At 49.1% G+C, this 20,336-nt stretch overlaps 1 pseudogene; it reads left to right on the forward strand.

Moving 5' to 3' along the window:
* Positions 1-2,015: 2,015 nt before the first annotated feature.
* The window catches only part of LOC137096899 (zinc finger protein 208-like), a 28,732-nt pseudogene continuing 10,411 nt past the window's right edge, over positions 2,016-20,336 (forward strand).

Raw genomic sequence — 20,336 nt, forward strand, 5'->3', positions numbered from 1 at the left:
TATGAGGAGCGGCTAAAGGAGCTGCTGGGCATGTTTAGCCTGAAGGAGAGAAGGCTGAGAGGAGATATGATGAGGGCCATGTATAAATATGTGAGAGGAAGCCACAGGGAGGAGGAGGGAGCAGATCAGGGGTCTGGAGAACAAGCCCTATGAGGAGCGGCTAAAGGAGCTGCTGGGCATGTTTAGCCTGAAGGAGAGAAGGCTGAGAGGAGATATGATGAGGGCCATGTATAAATATGTGAGAGGAAGCCACAGGGAGGAGGAGGGAGCAGATCAGGGGTCTGGAGAACAAGCCCTATGAGGAGCGGCTAAAGGAGCTGGGCATGTTTAGCCTGAAGAAGAGAAGGCTGAGAGGAGATATGATGAGGGCCATGTATAAATACGTGAGAGGAAGCCACAGGGAGGAGGAGGGAGCAAGCTTGTTTTCTGCTACCCTGGAGACTAGGACGCAAGGGAACAATGGCTTCAAACTACAAGAGAGGAGATTCCATCTGAACCTGAGGAAGGACTTCCTGACTGTGAGAGCCGTTCAGCAACGGAACTCTCTGCCCCAGAGTGTGGTGGAGGCTCCTTCTTTGGAAGCTTTGAAACAGGGGCTGGCTGGCCATCTGTCAAGGGTGATTTGAATGCAATATTCCTGCTTCTTGGCAGAATGGGGTTGGACTGGATGGCCCATGAGGTCTCTTCCAACTCTTTGATTCTATGATTCTATAATTCTAACAGAACAAAGCAAACAAACAGAAAAATACACAACTGGTGAATTTGGTAGCTGGTTAAATGTCCTTTGACCAGTCTCTGGCCCCTTGGAGTGCTGCCTCTGGTGTTGCCGCAAGAAGGTCCTCCCTTGTGCATCATGTGGAAGAAGGGCTCAGGGTGCATTGCAGCAGGTGGTCAGTTGTTTGCTCCTCTCCACACTCGCATGTCGAGGATTCTACTTTGTGGCCCCATTTGTACCCCCATCATCACCCTGGGTGGCGGGGAGTGTCCCCCTCCCTCCCCCTCCCCATGTGGCCATGGCCTGGCCGTGCTCCAGAGAGGGGTGGGGTGGGGGGCACTCTCTCCTGACCTTTCCCCCAAATACAACCTGATACTGGGGAGGCACCTGGGGGCCCCCTCAGCCCAGGCCCAAGACAGGCTGGTCTCCTCAGAGGGGGGGGGAGGCCTCCTGGGAACCAGAAACGTGGCCAGGAACCCCTTCCCAGCCCCTTCCAAGCACGGCTTCCTTTTCTGGCCATTCCCAGGGGGAGGGGGAGAGGAGACCACGTGACAGAAACACATTATTATTATTATTTATCCCCTCAAGACAAAACCAAACAGTTGTTTTATGTATTTTTAACAAACAAAACACAAAGTTTGCAGGCTTGGTATTCCATTAAATGTCCCTTGACCAGTCTCTGGCCCCTTGGAGTGCCTCTGGTGTTGCCGCAAGGAGGTCCTCCATCGTGCATCATGTGGAAGAAGGGCTCAGGGTGCATTGCAGCAGGTGGTCGGAGGTTGGCTCTTCTCCACACTCGCATGTCGAGGATTCCACTTGGTGGCCCCATTTCTGAAGGTTGGCTCTGCATCTCGTGGGGCCAGAGCGCAGTCCGTTCAGCGCCTTCCAAGTTGCCCCATCTTCTGTGTGCCCAGGGGGGAGTCTCTCATTTGGTATCAGCCATGGATTATCTTCCAAGTTGTAGTGTAGGAAATATTTCTATCGTCTGGCTATTAAGCCTTTTCCCCCTTGTCTAAGATAGTTTCCAGATATGATATTGGGTTGTATGGCCATGTTCTAGAAGCATTCTCTCCTGATGTTTTGCCCATTTGGGATGCTCAGAAAGCAGACCTGGGACTCGTGATGGGAAGGGAGGCAGCACAGCCATCTTGGTGTCCCTTCTGAGCATTGAGCCCATTCCTGGTCATTCAGGGAGACACATGATCCAGCGAACGGTGCCCTTGAGCCTTGCCAAGGACCGCTCCTTTCTCCCGGCCAGCCCGCCTTCCATTCCTTTTAATAATAATAATAATAATAATAATAATAATAATCTTTATTTATACCCCGCCACCATCTCCCCATCTCCTCCTTACATGGGGCCAAGCCCTGACAACATATTACAGCAATAAAATCAAAGCATAAACAACAAACAGCAACATCAACATCAAAATTACATTGATCTTTCTCTTCTTTCTTCACCAGGGAAGTGAGGACTCTTTGGAGCGACCTCTTGGATGCAGTAAGGAAACCAATAATAGAGGGAGAAGACATCCTCTCGAGGCGATGATCTTGCTGAATTCTTGACTTCACTTACAGATAACAAAGGAATAAAGAAGAGTCAAGTCTCAGTATTGGCTTTAAACACCCGTTATCATTGTTGACATGGAGGAGAAAGCGTCTAAATGCCTGGAGTGTGGAAAGAGCTTCACTCGGAGAGATCATCTGCAGCAACATGTAAAGACTCACACTGGGGAGAAACCCTATTCCTGCCTGGAGTGTGGACAGAGCTTTGCTCATAGTTCAAGTCTACGTAGGCATCAAAGGATTCACACTGTGCAGAAACACCATAAATGCCTCGAATGTGGTCAGAGTTTTACTCAGAGTTCAAATCTACGTACACATCAAAGGATTCACACTGGGGAGAAACCCTATTTCTGCGTGGAATGTGGACAGAGCTTTGCTCATAGTTCACATCTACATCGACATCAAAGGACTCACACTGTACAGAAACCCCATAAATGCCTCGAATGTGGTCAGAGTTTTACTCAGAGTTTATATCTACGTACACATCAAAGGATTCACACTGGGGAAAAACCCTATAAATGCCAGGAATGTGGACAGAGCTTTGCTCAGATTTCAGGTCTACGTTCACATGAAAGGACACATACTGGGGAGAAACCTTATAAATGCCTGGACTGTGGACAGAGCTTCACTTGGTGTTCAAATCTACATGCACATCAAAGGATTCACACTGGGAAGAAACCCTATTCCTGCCTGGAGTGTGGACAGAGCTTCACTAAGAGTTCAAATCTACATGCACATCAAAGGATTCACACTGGGGAGAAACCCTATAAATGCCTGGAATGTGGACAGAGCTTTGCTGATAATTCACATCTACGTACACATCAAAGGATTCACACTGGGGAGAAACCCTATAATTGCCAGGAATGTGGACAGAGCTTTGCTCAGATTTCAGGTCTACATGCACATGAAAGGACACATACTGGGGAGAAACCTTATAAATGCCTGGACTGTGGACAGAGCTTTGCTGATAGTTCACATCTACGTAGGCATCAAATGACTCACACTGGGCAGAAACCCTATAATTGCCAGGAATGTGGACAGAGCTTTGCTCAGATTTCAGGTCTATGTAGACATGAAAGGACACACACTGGGGAGAAACCCTATACATGCCTGGAGTGTGGACAGAGCTTTGCTCAGATTTCAGGTCTACATGCACATGAAAGGAAACACACTGGGGAGAAACCCTATAAATGCCTGGAATGTGGACATAGCTTTGCTGATCGTTCACATCTACGCAGGCATCAAATGACTCACACTGGGCAGAAACCCTATAATTGCCAGGAATGTGGACAGAGCTTCACTCAGAGGTCAAATCTATGTACACATCAAAGGATTCACACTGGGGAGAAACCCTATAAATGCCTGGAATGTGATCGGAACTTCGCTTGTAATTCAAGTCTACGTTCACATGAAAGGACACACACTGGGGAGAAACCTTATAAATGCCTGGAATGTGGACAGAGGTTTGCTCATAGTTCAGGTCTACGTAAACATGAAAGGAAACACACTGGGGAGAAACCCTATAAATGACTGGAATGTGGACAGAGCTTCATTCATAGTTCAGGTCTTCGTTCACATCAAACGAATCACACAGGAGAAAAACCCTATACATGCATGGAGTGTGGAATGACCTTTGCTTATAGTTCAGGTCTACGTTCCCATCTTGGAGGAGATGACATGGGACATCCGATCCTGCAATGATTTTATAAGCTTCATGTGCTTTTATGGATTTGACCAATTTTTAAAAATATTAGTGATGATCAATACTGTTTTAATATTTGTATATTTTAAGTTGTATTGCGACGCTTTTGATTTGTGAGCCGCTTTGAGTGTCCAAATGGAGAGAAAAAGTGGGAAATAAATAAATATAATAACGATAATCCCCTGCCATGCAGGAAAAGCACAATCCACGTTTCCCTGAGAGATGGCACGTGGAAAGAGCGTCCCTGAGAGTTGATGTCAACATAGACGTAGAATTCCCATTGGAGGGAAGTGTGGTCATTGATCCCAGAGAGACTCTAAGGCAGAGCTTTACAAACATTTCATGTTGGTGTCATGTTTTAGACACGCATCCTTTCGTGACACTGTAATTCAGTTTAAGTAGTCAGACTGTTTCTTTTTTTTTATTAATGAAATGCATGTTTACAAAAAGGGGATACGGAAGGGCGAAACCTCCTACTGGAAAGGCAGATGGAGCTGGGGTTTAAGGCAGTGATGGGCAACCATTTATTTATTTATTTATTTATTTATTTGTAGTGCTTTTATGTCAGGATCCTTTTTCCAGGCCCTTGGTTTGGGCACTGAAAACTAGGGTCCTGACGTCAGGCCCTGATAAGCTGGCGACCTTGGAAGGAGACGGTTGGCTGTTGGTGGGAACATTGCGCAGGGTTTTGACTTGGCGGGAACTATTATTTCAAATGTGGGTGTGTGTGTGTATATAAGGAGTCACCAGCCACTGCTGGTCAATCTCGGCTTTCTGTATGTTCATGTGTCCAGTAGTAAAGTTCTTTGCTGATAACGGATGGAGGTCCTGTGTCGTCTTTGGGAACAGCTGCTGCGAGCTGACATTTAAGCCGAGATTCCTTGCACCATCCCACACTCACGGTGAGGTGCTACTATGGATGAAGATGAAATCCCACCGGAGGAGAACCCCCTCTTCGGGGCGGAGGGAGGTGTGCAGTACTCGCCTTTTGGAGACACAGAGACAGAGCTGGAAAGAGTGACGGTCTTAGCATCATTGACTGCTTACGCCCGGCCCAACGGAGTGACCCAGAGGCGAGTGAAAGGCCCAAGGGGAGGCCGCAAGAGGAAGCAGCGACCTGGAGTTCCCCTCCCCCCAGAGGATGGAATATCTGGAAGAGAGGGTAGCGGCTATGGAGACCCTTGCTATGATGTCGAGGCTGGTGGAGCGCCTAGCCCCTCTGGTGGAGGAACCACGGCCCCAAGCAGTCGCTATGGAGCATGGGCGAAAGGAGCGACCGGGACCCCGGAACGCGCCCCAAGGCCCAGACGAGCTGGGGCCGAGGGGTAGAGAGCGATGAGGAAGGAAGAGGGCCACGGGGAGCCGCAGTTGCCCACCAAACTACATCCCTGGTGCCCCCGACCGGGGCCGGGCATGGCACAGGGCTACGAGGATTGCCCCCAGAGCGGCAGGAGCTCCAGGGTGGGCCAACGTGTGCGGGCGCCCGGGAGGTGCAACCACCCATTCCCCAGCAGAGGAGGGAAGAGCTGCGGGTGGAGTTTGGAGGAGAAGCTGGAGACCTTGATTTCTTCCTGACTATGGTGAGGGGTTACTTGGAAGATAACGCCCCTACTTTCAAATCGGAAGCCAGCCGGGTGCGGGCTATGGGCGCAGCACTGAGGAGAGGCGCAGCGAGCTGATATGTCCAGCTCCATGCCAGGCACGACCCATGCTTGGGGTCGGTGAGAGCATTCCTGGCCGCCCTGGAGGTGCGCTTCCGAGATCCGCTCGAGCGAGTCAGAGTGAGAGATAGACTGAAGACCGTATCTCAAGGCCAGGAGACGGTGTCGGAATATGTGGAGGAGTTTCAATCGCTGGCCGAAAAAGTGCCCGAGTGGTCAGCCGTCACTAAAATCGAAATCTTTAAGGAAGGCCAGAGGAAGGAAATACTCTCCTGGGCGCTACATCGCGACGATCCGGAGACGATCCGCGGGTGGATACAGCTAGCGGGACGCATCGAGATGACGCTGGCCCAGGTCAGGAGACATCGGGGATCAACGCCGCAGACCGCCCGGCAGAGGGAGGAGAGCCGGAAACCAGAGAAAGAACCAGCCAGGAGGGAGCCAAAAGGTGGATCCAAGGAACGTCGGAGCGGATGTTTTGTTTGTGGCCGTCTAAATCACAGAGCGGCCGAATGTTGGCAGCGGAAGGGGGGAGGGGGCCCTCAGGCCAAAGCAAAGCCAGCTATTGGGAAGAGAGCGGAGGAAGGCATCCCCCCTGAGGCCCCAACACAGAGTCTGGTGAGTCACAACCCAGGAATGCTAGTATTCCCTATCAAGCTAGAGGGGGAGGACAGATGGGCCAGCTGTAAAGCGTTCATAGACTGTGGGTGCTCAAGGAACATAATGACCCCTGAGTTGGCAGACGAACTGAAATGCGAGAAAACAGTCCTGCAGGCCCCCATAGCATTCCCTCAGTTGGATGGGTCGGTGGCATCAGGGGTCCCGGAAAGGTTCGAAGTTGAGAGAGTGAGGTGCAAGGTAGGCGCCTGGGAAGGCGGAGTAACTTTCGTCGTGTCCCAAATGGCAATGTACAATATAATCTTGGGCATGCCGTGGCTGAGGGAGGCAAACCCACAAGTAGATTGGAGGGAAGGGAGCCTATGTTTCTGAGGGGCCCCAAAGGGGGAATGCAGCCAAGGGGAGGAAAGTACGCCACCAGACTGGGTACAAGACACCCCCCCCCCCCGAGTACCAAGACTTTGCAGATGTATTTGATGAAAAGGAAGCTGATAAGTTTCCCCCCAAGAGAAGGGTAGAGATGAAAATTGAACTTAATAAAAACGCTAGCCTCCCCAAGAGCAAACTATACCCTATGTCGGCCAGAGAGATGGATGAGTTAAAAAAATACAGAGACAAGAACTTAGCCCAGGGGTTTATAGAACCCTCCGAATCCCCCTTGGGAGCCCCTGTACTGTTCAGACGAAAGAAGGACGGCTCCCTGAGGCTGTGCGTAGACTATAGAGGGCTAAACGCAGTGAGCACGACCACCAGCTACCCTTTGCCCCTGACCAAAGATTTGCTATCGAGACTTTCGGAAGGGAGGGTGTTTACGAAACTGGACCTGGTCGAGGCCTACCACAAATTGCGGATTAAACCAGAGGACAGATGGAAGACTGCTTTCTCCTACGCCCTGGGGTTGTACAACTACTGTGTGTGCCCATACGGATTAAGGGGGGCCGGGGGGCATTTATGCAAATGATCAATGAGGTGCTGCATCCGTTATTGTATCGTGGGGTTTATTGCTTTGTAGATGATGTGATCATATTCAGCCGAAATATGTCCGACCACGTCAAACTGGTGAGGGAGGTGCTCCAAAGGTTGAGGGAGGCAAAACTGTTTGCCAAACTACCCAAGTGTGAGTTCAACAAGGAACAGATAGATTTCCTAGGATATAGGATTTCACATAAGGGCATCTCGATGGACCCTACAAAAGTAGATGATGTGAAAAATTGGGAACCCCGAACAACGCGCAAGCAGTTGCAATCCTTCTTGGGATTTGCAAACTTTTATAGATCGTTCATCAAAGACTTTGCCCAACTCACTCTGCCCCTCACAGAGTTGTTGAAGACCAAGGGGAGGAGGGAGACGGCCAAGGTGCGGTCCCCAGGGGCAAGGTTAGTCTGGTCAGCAGAATGCCAAGAGGCTTTTGAGAAACTGAAGCATAGATTCATAGAAGAGCCAATCCTGACCCACCCTGATACGGCCAAACAATTCATAGTTCACTGCGACGCCTCGGACTGGGCGTACGGGGCAGTATTGATGCAGAGGGACTCGGGGGCACGTTGAAGCCATGTGGGCTCTTGTCAAAAAAATTCACCAAAACAGAGAGAAATTGGCCAATTTGGGAGAAGGAGGCGCTAGCAATATTAAAGGCCTTAGAGGGTTGGAGGCACTATTGGAGGGGAGCGGTGTGCCTTTTGAGGTGTGGACCGACCATAAAAACTTACAATACATCACTTCACCCTGGAAGTTGTCAGCCAAACAAGGTGGGCACAGTATTTCAGTAGGTTCGATTTCAAGCTCAAATTCTTCAAGGGGAAGGAAAATGTTTTAGTGGATACGCTCTCCCATATGCCGCAATGTGAAGGGGGGGAGAGGAGCCCGAGCGGGTGTCTCATCTCTGAACGAGGCATGACAGTGTTGACTCGGGCACAAACAGAGCGCAGCCAGAAACTCACGGGAGTAGCAGGCAAAGGGGGTGAGGGATGGGAGGAGGAGTTGAAGCAAGCATACCAAGGACATGAATGGCTCTAAGGAAACAAGAAAAGAGTGGAGTGGAAGGATGGATTGGGGTTAGTGAACAGGAAATTGTATGTCCCCGGGAGCTTGCGGGGAAAGGTAATGGCAAGGTGTCATGATAGTAAAAGTGCAGGCCATTTGGGAGTCACAAAAACAACGAAGCTTCTGGTACGGCAATGCTGGTGGCCAGGGATGAGGGGCGACACCAAAACATACGTATCTCAGTATGACACATGCGCCAGAAACAAGGTCCCTACACAGAAACCCACAGGGCTGTTACAAAAGGTAGCGAACCCCTCGAGGCCATGGAGTTCCATCGCCATTGACTTTGTGGGTGAACTCCCGGTCAGCAGGGGCCAGCGCTATATCTGGACGATCCTGGACTTGTTTTCTAAGCAGGCACACTTCATTGCACTGCCCAAACTCCCATCTGCAGAGAAACTGGCGGAGCTGTTCATAAAACACGTCTATCACTTGCATGGGTGTCCAGATCAAGTCATAAGTGACAGGGGGGTCCAATTCACAGCGAGATTTTGGGGGAAGTTCATGCAGTTGTTAGGAGCTGAGAGGAATTTAAGCTCAACTTTCCACCCCATGACAAACGGGGGAGTCGAACGCACACAGCAGACGTTGGGGCTCTTCCTGAGGGCATACACAAACCATCGCCAGTCCAATTGGGTGGATCTCCTCCCATAGTCCTTATCAGAGTCCTTATCAGGCCCTGATAAGGACTCTGCAGCTGGCGACCTTGGAAGGAGACGGTTGGCTGTTGAAGGGAACATTGCGCGGGGTTTTGGTTTGGCGGGAACTGTTTTTCAAATGTGGGTGTGTGTGTATATGAGGAGTGACCAGCCACTGCTGGTCAATCTCGGCTTTCTGTATGTTCATGTGTCCAGTAGGATGGAGGTCCTGTGTCGTCTTTGGGAACAGCTGCTGCGAGCTGACACTTCTACCCCGCCCTTCTCAACCCCCTAGGGGGGACTCAGGGCGGCTTACAAAAGGCACAATTCGATGCCCAACCATTCACAAAATACAATATACAATTTACAATATAACGACGACAGTTATAACTAATTAAAACAGTCAAATTAAAACAACAGCAGCAATAAAATCATCTTGTGGTCAACATTCGTCAATTCATAAATCCATAATCCATCCAGCATTGTCATTGTCCTTTCCTACTCTGCCACCATTGTCTTTTTATCCATCTGCCAGCTTACCCAAAGGCCTGGTCCCATATCCATGGCTTCAGCTTCCTTCTGAAGGAGAGGAGGGATGTTGATGACCTAATTTCCCCGGGGAGCGCATTCCACAGGTGAGGGGCCACCACCGAGAAGGCCCTGTCCCTCATCCCCGCCAGTCTCACTTGTGATAAAGGCGGGGCCGAGAGCGGGGCCGAGAGCAGGGCCTCCCCCGAAGATCTTAAACTCCGAGGTGGGACGTAGAAGGAGTTACGTTCGGACAGGTACGCTGGGCTGGAGCCGTATAGGGTTTTGTAGGTCAAAACCAGTACTTTGAATTGCACTCGGAACTGGATCGGCAGCCAGTTGAGCTGACATAACGGGGGGGGGGGGGGGGTAGTATGCTCCCTGTATGACACACCGGTGAGTAATCTAGCCGCCGCCCGTTGGACTAATTGAAGTTTCCAAACATTCTTCAAAGGCAACCCCACATAGAGTGCGTTGCAGTAATCTATTTGGGATGTAACAAGAGCGTGGACCACCGTGGCCAGATCAGGCTTCCCAAGGTACGGGTGCAGCTGGCACACAAGTTTTAATTGTGCAAAAGCTCTCCCGGCCACCGCCGAGACCTGGGGTTCCAGGCTCAGCGATGAGTCCAGGATCACTCCCAAGCTACGAACCTGCGTCTTCAGGGGAGTGTAACCCCGTCTAACTCAGGCTGTAACCCTATGCCCTGTTCGGTCTTACGACTGACCAGGAGGACCTCTGTCTTGTCTGGATTCAGTTTCAATTTGTTAGCTCTCATCCAGTCCAACACAGCAGCCAAGCACCAGTTCAAGGTCTGGACAGCCTCCTTGGTAACAGGTGAGAAGGAGTGACAGATTTGGACATCATCCGCGTACAGATAACATCTCAGTCCGAAACTCCGGATGATCTCTCCCAGCAGCTTCATGTAGATGTTAAACAACACCGGGGAAAGAATTGATCCCTGTGGGACTCCACATGACAATGGTTGTGGGGCCAAACAGGTGTCACCCAGTAACACCTTCTGGGACCGTCCCTCAAGAAAGGACTGGAGCCACTGCAAAGCAGTACCACCAAGTCCCATGTCCTCGAGGTGTCCCAGAAGGATACCATGGTCAACGGTATTGAAGGCCGCTGAGAGGTCCAGCAGAACTAACAGGGACACACTCCCCCTGTCCAGTTCCCAGCGAAGATCATCTACCAAGGCGACCAAGGCTGTCTCAGTTCCATGTCCCGGCCTAAAGCCAGACTTTGCCGGGTCTAGATAATAGGTGTCTACCAGAAATCCCTGGAGTTGTGTTGCCACCACACGTTCCACAACTTTGCCCAAGTAGGGGAGATTGGAAACTGGCCGATAGTTGTCGAATTGAGTGTGTCCAGTGCTGGTTTTTTCAACAGCGGTTTTATAGCACGCTGGAAATTTTCCTTCCTGTAAGGAGGCATGAACCACCACCTTTACCCTTGGTGTGTCAAAATTCGCCAAAAAACCGAGCATAAAAAAAATTGAGAAACAAATTCCATAATTTTGCAATATTTATAGTTTAAATAACAAAAATGCATAATTGCAATATATAACTGTATTCAATAACCCAAAAACGAATTATTTAACTTACCTGTTTAGTGACTTCTTTGTTCATCCTTCAGTCGGTTTCTTTTGTTGGTCTTGATATTATTTAATTTGTGTGTGTTGCCGTAAACGAAGATAACTGAGTGGGAGGAGAAATTCTTTAACTAAGCTGCCTATCAGTGAGTTTTTTGTTGCTGAATTTCATTGACTAAATGTTCAATGGAAGGTTGGCATTTTGTACTCTTCAAGCCCAAGCAAGTGCTACTAGGATCATCTGTCAATCTGTTTCTTTTGATGGTTTTGATATTATTTAACACTGGGAATAAGGTCTCACAAAAGTACGTAGTGGGGAAAATTGTGAGTAAAGCCATGCCAGACTACACCGAGAAGCCATTGAAATCCAGAAGCATGTGGACAATTTCAACAGAAAGGAGGGAACCATGAACATGAACAAAATCTGGCTAGCAGTATTTTAAAAACTCTAAAATCAGGACAGTAAAGAAAGAGCAACACTCAGAAGACAGAGGAATTCCAGGCAAGAATCAGTCAGACCCAGCTAATACCTTCCAACAAAGGATTCTCCTGAGCAGGAAGGAGCCAGACTTTGAAGCTGTCTGTAAAGACGTATCAATGCCACCAAATGAATGTAAAGACGTGCGTTAATCCCACCAAATGGGATTACCAAAAATGTAAGAAAGTATTAATTCTCCTAATGCCACCATTAACTGTAAGGAAGTTCCGAGACTGCTATTAAATTAAACTGCCACCAATATGTTTAGAGACGCTGGTCTTAAAGTCTCTGTTTAGGTAGTGAGGTAACTTTGGTAGAGTGGAATGCACCGAACGTAAAATCAATGGAGGAGGCAGGTTTAAAATACAAAGAGAACAAGTTTATTGTTAACAAAGCGTAATTGTTGCAATATTGAGATGTTGAGCTTGGCATATGCTTGATGGTTACAATATGGCTTGGTTGAGATACATTCAGGCTTTAGATGTTACAATCTTATAAACTCCTTCTACAGTGAAGTGCTTTATTATTTCAGTGTTCCTTGTTGTGAATATTCTCACTGTTTGTCCTATACCGGATCAAACCACTGATCTCCAGTCTTACACTACTGGCGATCCTAAAACCCCCTCTGTTAGATTCTTTTTAACTCAAGCAATCTAACGAGGTTTCACCTTCAGCTCCCTTGCTGAAGAAATATTCACAAATACTAAGAACTAACTGAATTTACACTGCTTCACACCACAGAGCCCTATCTGACTCTGCTCCTCCTCTCAGGGTCTCATCCTCCTGACTGAACTACTTTTCCAGAGTCCTATCTGACTCTGCTCCTCCTCTCAGGGTCTCATCCTCCTGACTGAAAATTAACTGTCACTTTCAAACCTTTTTCTCCTTAAGCTCCGCCCACCTCCTCTTCTGCCTTGTCACCATGGCAACCTATCTCTCACAGCTAGGCCATGGCAACCAATGTAAAACATAAATACAGTTTAAACACAGTATAATAAACACTTTATAATAAACATATCTCTACACTGTCAAGCCATTCAATGCTAATCAAAGTGGCCCATTGCAACATTCACACTTGCCTCAAGAAGAGTTCTTTCTCCCACCCTGGACGTTATTCCACAGGGGTATGAACCCTAAAAAATGGAATTCCAGACAAGAAACAGTCAGGCTCAGCTAACACCTCCCAAGAAAGGATTTCCCTGAGCAGGAAGGAGCCAGACTTTGAAGCTGCAAGGCCATTCAATGCTAATCAAGCTGGCCAGTTGCAACATTCACACTTGCCTCCAACAGACAAGAGTACTTTCTCCCACCCTGGACGTTATTCCACAGGGATATAAACCCCACTTGCCGAGTTTCCAACAAACCTCTGAGGATGCCTGCCATAAGATGTGAGCGAAACATCAGGAGAGAATGCTCCTGGAACATGGCCAGACAGCCCGGAAAACTCACAGTGTAAATCTTTGGTTGATGCCTTTTAATATAGGCATTTGATTGCTTGTAATTATGTGTATTAGAGATGTTGCACCTCACCCTGAGCAGAGAGGCAGATAAGAAATCCAATTATGTTGTTGTTGTTGTTGTTGTTGTTGTTGCTCCTGCTGCTGCTTTCCTCCCCAACAGATCGGCTCTTCGCCCCTTGATGAGCCTAGGTTGCAATGGGGTTAAAATCTAAATTCCTGATCTCAGAGAGACAGAGGGAGAGATGGGGTGGAGACAAAAATAGGATTCAAAAAGGAGAAGCGAGCAATCAAGGAACCCACAGCCAGGGGTGCGCTCCTCGGGATTTGGGAAAGGTGTAAGTTGCTTCAGCCGCTTCTGATGAGGCCCCATACTTCTATGTATGCAGCCGCATGTGGCCGTGTGTCATAGAAAATGGCTACGCATGTCAGTGCTGACACGCCTGTCATAGGTTCACCATCATGGGTTCAAGGCATCCTCTGAGGCCCTTCTGGGTATCATTTTTCAACCTATTATGTTAGTCGCATCGCTCTGGGTTTGGTTTTTATGCTTCAGTTCTTAAATATATATTGTCTTTACACCATCTATTGCTTTTTTTGGATATGACTTTAGTTTTAATTACCGCACATCCGAATCCCACATTTGAAGACAGCTGTCCCTCTGTGTTCACAGGTGTCGTTTTCATGAATTAGGATGATGATGATGATGGTTTTCTTTTGTTCCCGCCTCTCCTCGTGGCTGAAGGCAGGTTACGACAGCTAAACACATAAAGTCATCTGAAACATCCTTTAAAATATACATATTAAAGCACATCTCTATGAAATGCATATTCAAATACATAGCACAAAGATTAGAACACAAGGTGCGGTTTTTCAAATTCCTGGCTCAAACTGGTGTGACTGGAGTGTTGGTGTCTTGAGATAAATCACCTTCCTCATCTCAGTCTCCTTCGACCTCTCAAGCGTCTTCCTGAAGGCACAAAGGGAGGAAACACACCGGAGTTCTTGAATCCGCTTCCAAGCCGGAGGGGCTCTTCTCTTTATTGCAATAGTGACACTCTAGAGATACGTGAGCACTGTAAATGTATACCCCACTGGAGGCGGGGTGTAAATAAAGTTTTATTATTTATTATGGAGCCTCCCTCGCCTGGCTCGCATCGCCCAACAAGCCTGGCAAGCGGGAGGCTGCACCACCCATTGAGCCTGGGAAGCAGCGAGAGGCAGGTGGGGGAGGCTGCACAGCACGGCCTGGCCTGGCATGAAGCCACTCGCCGCTTGCCAGGACTGACGGGCAGTGCAAGCCAGGCGGGGGACTTCTCGCGAGGCCAGGACACACGATGCAGCCTCCCTCGTCTGGCTTTCACCTAATCTCATCGGGCAGTGTATTCGATGGGCGATGCAAGTCAGGTGAGAGAGGCTACACTGCGCAGCCTGGCATCGCCCAAAGCCCCTCGCTGCTTTCCTTCTTGCCAGGCCCGACGAGCGGTGCGAGCCAGGCGAGGGGCTTCACGCGAGGCCGGGCCATATGATGCAGCCTCCCTCGTCTGGCTTTTGCCGCTTGCAAAGCTCGATAATAAATAATAATAATAAACTTGATTTATACCCTGCCTCCATCTCCCCAATGGGGACTCAGGGCGGCTTACATGAGGCCACGCCCAACAACGCAATACAATAAATAAAATCAAAACACACAATATAAAATCAAAATCTAACATAACACAGTGATTGTGACAGTGGCAGTGACTGGGCTGCATGTACAGAGTAAAATACTAAAGGTAAGGCACTAAAAACTAGTAACACGGGATGAGAGAGGGATGGAGCAGGTTATTTGTGAAGGAGATACTCTTCGGACATGAGGTCAAGAGAGGTCTCCGTACAGGAGAGAAGGACCAATGTTGAGGGGTAGCGTATGATTAATCACCGGAAGCCAGGCATGTAGCGCGGGGGGGGGGGGGGGGTCTTGAGGGGCTTCAGCCCCCCCCCCCCGAAATTCTCATGGTAGTTTGCGAGAAGGCCTTCCTGGTGCATTATTTAAACTGTTATGTTCATTCATATCATAATCTGATCACCATCCTCAATAGATCCCATATGCATGGAGGGGAGGGTATTGGGGTAAGGATACCAAAGGTTTGCTAGGCTAGACTTTCACTCAGACTCAGCTCCCCCCTAAAACCCAGCCCCCCCCCCCCGAACCCCCCTGAAAAAAACTCAGCCCCCCCGGAATCGAAATCCTGGCTACAGGCTTGCCGGACGCGCAACAGAAGAGCCAGGATTTGAGATTCTTCTTAAAACTTTCTAGGGTGGGGAGGATCGCCTAAGCTCATCAGGCCGTGTATTCGATGGGCGGTGCAAGTCAGGCGAGAGAGGCTGCACCGTGCAGCCTGGCCTCGCCCGAAGCCCCTCGCGGCTTTCCTTCTTGCCAGGCCTGACGAGCTGTGCTAGCCAGGCGAGGGGCTTCACGCAAGGCCAGGCCGCACGGTGCAGCTTTCGCTGCTTGCCAGGCCGGGTGCAAGCTGGACTCCTCCAGGATGATCTTGGATGTGATGGCGGAGGGCCCCCGCCAGCGATTGGCCTGCACTGCAGCAGAGAGTTCCGCAGTTCCTGGTTGTCACAATTGGAAGAAACTGGTGACATGTGCTCCAGCAGGCAGCTCAATAATAAGACTGCACTCAGCCTTTCTTTGCTTTCCCTTCTCCCTACATTGTAACATTCCCCTAATAAAGCACTTGAAACTTGCAACATTTAATCTTTCCGCTTGATACTTTTGTATCTTTCCTGCCTCAGACTAATTCAACATTAAAATAACCCTTTCCCCAGGCTCCAGAGGGCCGTGGGCCTGCGCGGAGGTACCTCCAGGCACCCCCCGGACCAAGGATCTGTGTTCGCCCAATTCGCGGATACTGAAACCGCCATTTTGGACCCCATTTTGGACCCCAAAGTGAAAATTGCCTCTTGTATCTTAAAAGAGAAGACCTGGGGGAATGGGCCATTTTTGAGGGGAAGAATCAGGACTTAAAAGCCAAGTGTCACATTTGTAAAACAGTAATATGGCGGATCGGCGCCGTTCTAATTTTGTATTTTTCTGCCATTAATTCTAAGACTAACTGCTATCTTGCTTTCCTCATTTCTGGGCCCCTGCGCTCAGGGAATAATCGTTTTGTTTAAAGTATTATCATTAGACAGCAAACAGCTGATTGTCAATTTGACTGGGTTTTCCGCTCCTCCGCGGCAGTGCTCGCTCCCAATTGAATCCAGCAACCTGGGACCCACGGCGGTCGCCCGTAGGAGCCCCGGAGAGGGGGCCAGGCATGGGGCCCGGGCCCCGACCGGGGAGATACAGTTTCCCAAAGGACATTGCCCCCACCATCTACAGTTTGGAAATCCTCTTCGGACTCTTTTGCCCTCACTTATTGACTTTCTGCCTTATTGCCTTGGACTGTTTTCTCTGCCATGCTTTTGGACACAAACCTCAGACCGGGCTTGCCTGGAAGGACAAGCAGCCTCAGCCTACATGCGCCTCCACCAAGAAGATTATGGTTCCAACAAAAATGAAAATGCATTATTATTATTTTTAATAAACTTTGCTGGGATGGGAATTCATTTATGAGTTGTATGAAGTATATGAGGTATATGAGATATATAAGATGTATATAGTGGGATATCATATGAAATGTACCCTGATCCCTCTCCCTGCCTTCCCCTCTGAACTTCGCCCCAAAAAGGAATGTGACCTAAGATTACTGCTAAGAGGAAATCCTTTGTCCTCTCGAAACTGATCATATCTACATTTGCATGGGCCCGTGATTGATTCCATCTCGAGGCTTATTTTCAGAGCAGACAGTAAGATAAGAGATGGGTCAACAGAAACTCAGGAAAAAGGTTGATTATATCATTTTCTAGGTATTTGTTGATCCCCCTTGTTTACAAGGCCCCCCTTGTTTACAAGGCCCCGAGGTCCAAATACCATCAATAGCTCCTCTTTTCACCTTTTCATACTTCCTCCCAAATCCAATCATAGACCGGAGGAAACTCATTGTTCCCCTTGTCTACCACTCCGCCGATGAGAACAAAGGCTCAGTAACAGCTGGCAGATGCCCCCTGGGCATCCCATTTCCCCTGAGCTGTCAAACTTCGTCCCACCTCCTGGCTGCTGATTGGACCATCTTCGGAGGCGCTAGGAAGGCGCCGATTGGCCCCCTTGAGGCAGCAACGCTCGTTGATTGGTCAAGAGGCGGGACGTACAGCCAAGCCTCCTCCCAGCTGTTCCGGGGCCAGCCAATCAGGGCGAAGCCGGCCGGCAGAGGGCGGGCGGGATTTTTTGAAAATGTTTCCTTTGTCTGTGCGCTATAAAAATGCCTGGAACTTCTGTGAATGTATGCTTGTATGTGAATGATCACTGCAATCGCATCCTTTTCAGCTGAATCGCAGAAATAAACGCTTCGGTCACTGAACCTCTTCAGCCTCTGGTGGGATTAATTCTTAATATTTTTCGCTCTTTGGATTGGCTTCCGCTGGCTGCTCACCGAGGTTTAAAGACCCCTTTAGCGGTCTTCAGGGACCTCTCCCGCTGGTAGACCCTCCCAAAAGAGCTCGATATCACTATTGGCTGTCCGTCTTTTTTTCTTCATGAAGAAACTAAAATAAAACCTTGTTTTTTTTGTCTTTAATTGGGACTGTCTCAATCCTTCCATGATCCTGTGACTGGACCTAAAAAGACCCAAATCTAGGGTCTCTAACACTCAGAGGGCGGGGCAGGGGGGGGGTGATGCGGAGCATCTTCCCCCCCCCCCAAGTATTTGTAGTTCGCCAAGGGCCGGACAATGGATTCTGCTGCTTCCTGACCCAGCGCACATAACCGGGTTCCTGTCTCCTCTTTGTGAACTCTCTGACTTATGCACTGGACTATGGACTCTGCTACTACCCAACCCAGCGCCCATCACTGGGCTCCTGCCTTTTTCTTATTTCATGAACTGAACTGTTTTGCCATATCCCTGGCTTAGGAACTTCCTTCTGGTGCTTGCCTTGAAATGCAAGCAGCCTCAGTTTCCACGCACCTTTGCCAAAGGACTATGAGATCTCCAGTTTGCGTTATAATAAAGATCCAATATTGTAATAAACTTTCGCTGGGGATGGGGGAGGGATTGTCTCATGCTCTGTAAGATATATGAAATCTATGTAATGGAATATTGTATGAAATGTACTCTGGTCCCCCTCCCTGCTTCTCCTCTTTGACCCATGCCCCAAAAAGAATGTGACCCGAGGATTACTGCAACAGGGAGGAAATCCTTTGTCCTCCCAAAACAGTCCATATTTACATTTGCATGGGCCGTGATTGATTCCTTCTCAAAGCTTATTTTCAGAGCAGACAGTAAGATAAGGGATGGATCAACAGAAACTCAGGAAAAGGTCTGATTATATCATTTTCTAGGTATTTGTTGATCCCCCTTGTTTACAAGGCCCCCTTGTTTACAAGGCCCAGAGGTCCAAATACCATCAATAGCTCCCTTTTCACCTTTTCACCTGGCTGCTCACCGAGGTTTAAAGACCCCTTTAGCGGTCTTCAGGGATCTCTCCCGCTGGGAGACCCTCCCAAAAGAGCTCGATATCAGGGGCTCTAGGAAACGAGGGAAAGGGTGCGTGTGCGTGTGTGTCCGTCCATGGAGCGGGGAGGCTGAGGCCTGGTGGTGGCACTCTCTCCTGACCTTTCCCCCACACACAATTATTATTATTATTATTAAACTTTATTTGTACCCCGCTAGCATCTCCCAAAGGACTCGATGCTTTTAATCCTGTATCCATTACTCTGGCCCGGCCCAGTTTTACTGTGTCTTAGTGTATTGTTCATTGCTTGTTGTTTAGTATTGCTTCAATTGTTTTAATTTGTAGGTTCTTGTGGGTTTTTTCGGGCTATAGAGCCATGTTCTAGAGGCATTTCTCCTGATGTTTCACCTGCATCTGTGGCAAGCATCTTCAGAGGTAGTGAGGTCTGTTGGAAGTAGGACAATGGGTTTATACATCTGTGGAATAATGACCTGGGTGGGACAAAGGACTCTTCTCTGTTGGAGCTAGGCGTGAATGTTTCAACTGACCACCTTGATTAGCTTTTGATGGCCTGACAGTTGTTTGGTGTGGCTTGTTACAGCCTGGGGCAAATCGGCCATAGCAGCGTACCTGATGGAGCAACCTGGACACAGCATATGATTTGAGAACACAGAAATGGTGGACCACTCTCACCACCACCATGTCAGGCTACACAGAGAAGCCATTGAAATCCACAAGAAGCATGTGGAGAATCTCAACAGAAAGGAGGAAACCATGAATCTGTGGAATGGCTGGGGTGGGGCAAGGAGCTCTTCCCTGCTGCAGTTAGGTGTGAATGTTTAGCTGATCACCTTCATTAGCATTTGAAGGCCTGCCTGAGCCTGGGAAAATCTCTTGCTGGGAGGTGTTAATCTGTGCCTGGTTGTTTCCTCTCTGTTGTTGTGCTGTTGTAATTTTAGTTTTGTAATACTGGTAGCCAGATTTTGTTCATTTTCATGGTTTCTTCCTTTCTGTTGAAATTGTCCACCTGCTTTTTGTGGATTTCAATGGCTTCTCTGTGTAGCCTGACATGGGGGTTGTTGCTGTGGTCCAGCATTTCTGTGTTCTCGAATAATCTGCTGTGTCCAGGCTGGTTCCTCAGGTGCTCTGCTCTGGCTGACTTCTCTGGTTGGAGTAGTCTGCCGTGCCTTTCCTGTTCCTTGACGCGTGTCTGGGCAATTCTGCGTTTGGTAGTCCCTATGTAGACTTGTCCACAGCTGCATGGTACACAATGGTAGACTCCTGCAGAGGTGAGAGGATCCCTCTTGTCCTTTGCTGAGCGTAGCATTGGTTGGATTTTCTTGGTGGGTCTGGAGATACTTTGTATGTTGTGTTTCTTCATCCGCTTCCCTCTGCGGTCAGTGGTTCTCATGATGTCCGGCAAGAACACTTTCCCTCTGGGTGGGTCTTGGTCTTGACTCTTGTGGCTTCTTCTCGGTTGTCTTGCCGCTCTTCTGATGCCTGAGGGGGAGTCTCCCTTGGCTTGGAGAGCCCAGTTGAGGGGGTTCAGTCCATCTTGGAGGAGGAGGTGGGCTTCGCAGATTCTTTTGGCAGGGTCTGTTTTAATTGGCCTTAGGTTTTGTATTGTTGTGTTGTGTGTTGAGGCCTTGGCCTCCCCGCTCCGTTCCCCTCCCTGCCTGCCTGCCTGCCTGCCTGGGAGCCTTCTGTCCCGCGGGCCTAGTGCGCCCCCTGCCGGCCTGGAGGAAGAAGGGAAGGGCCGGGTGAGGGGCGCCCCCTACTGGGGCCGCTTCCCCCT

Source organism: Anolis sagrei, chromosome 4 (genome assembly GCF_037176765.1).
Source record: "Anolis sagrei isolate rAnoSag1 chromosome 4, rAnoSag1.mat, whole genome shotgun sequence".
Lineage (NCBI taxonomy): Eukaryota > Metazoa > Chordata > Lepidosauria > Squamata > Dactyloidae > Anolis > Anolis sagrei.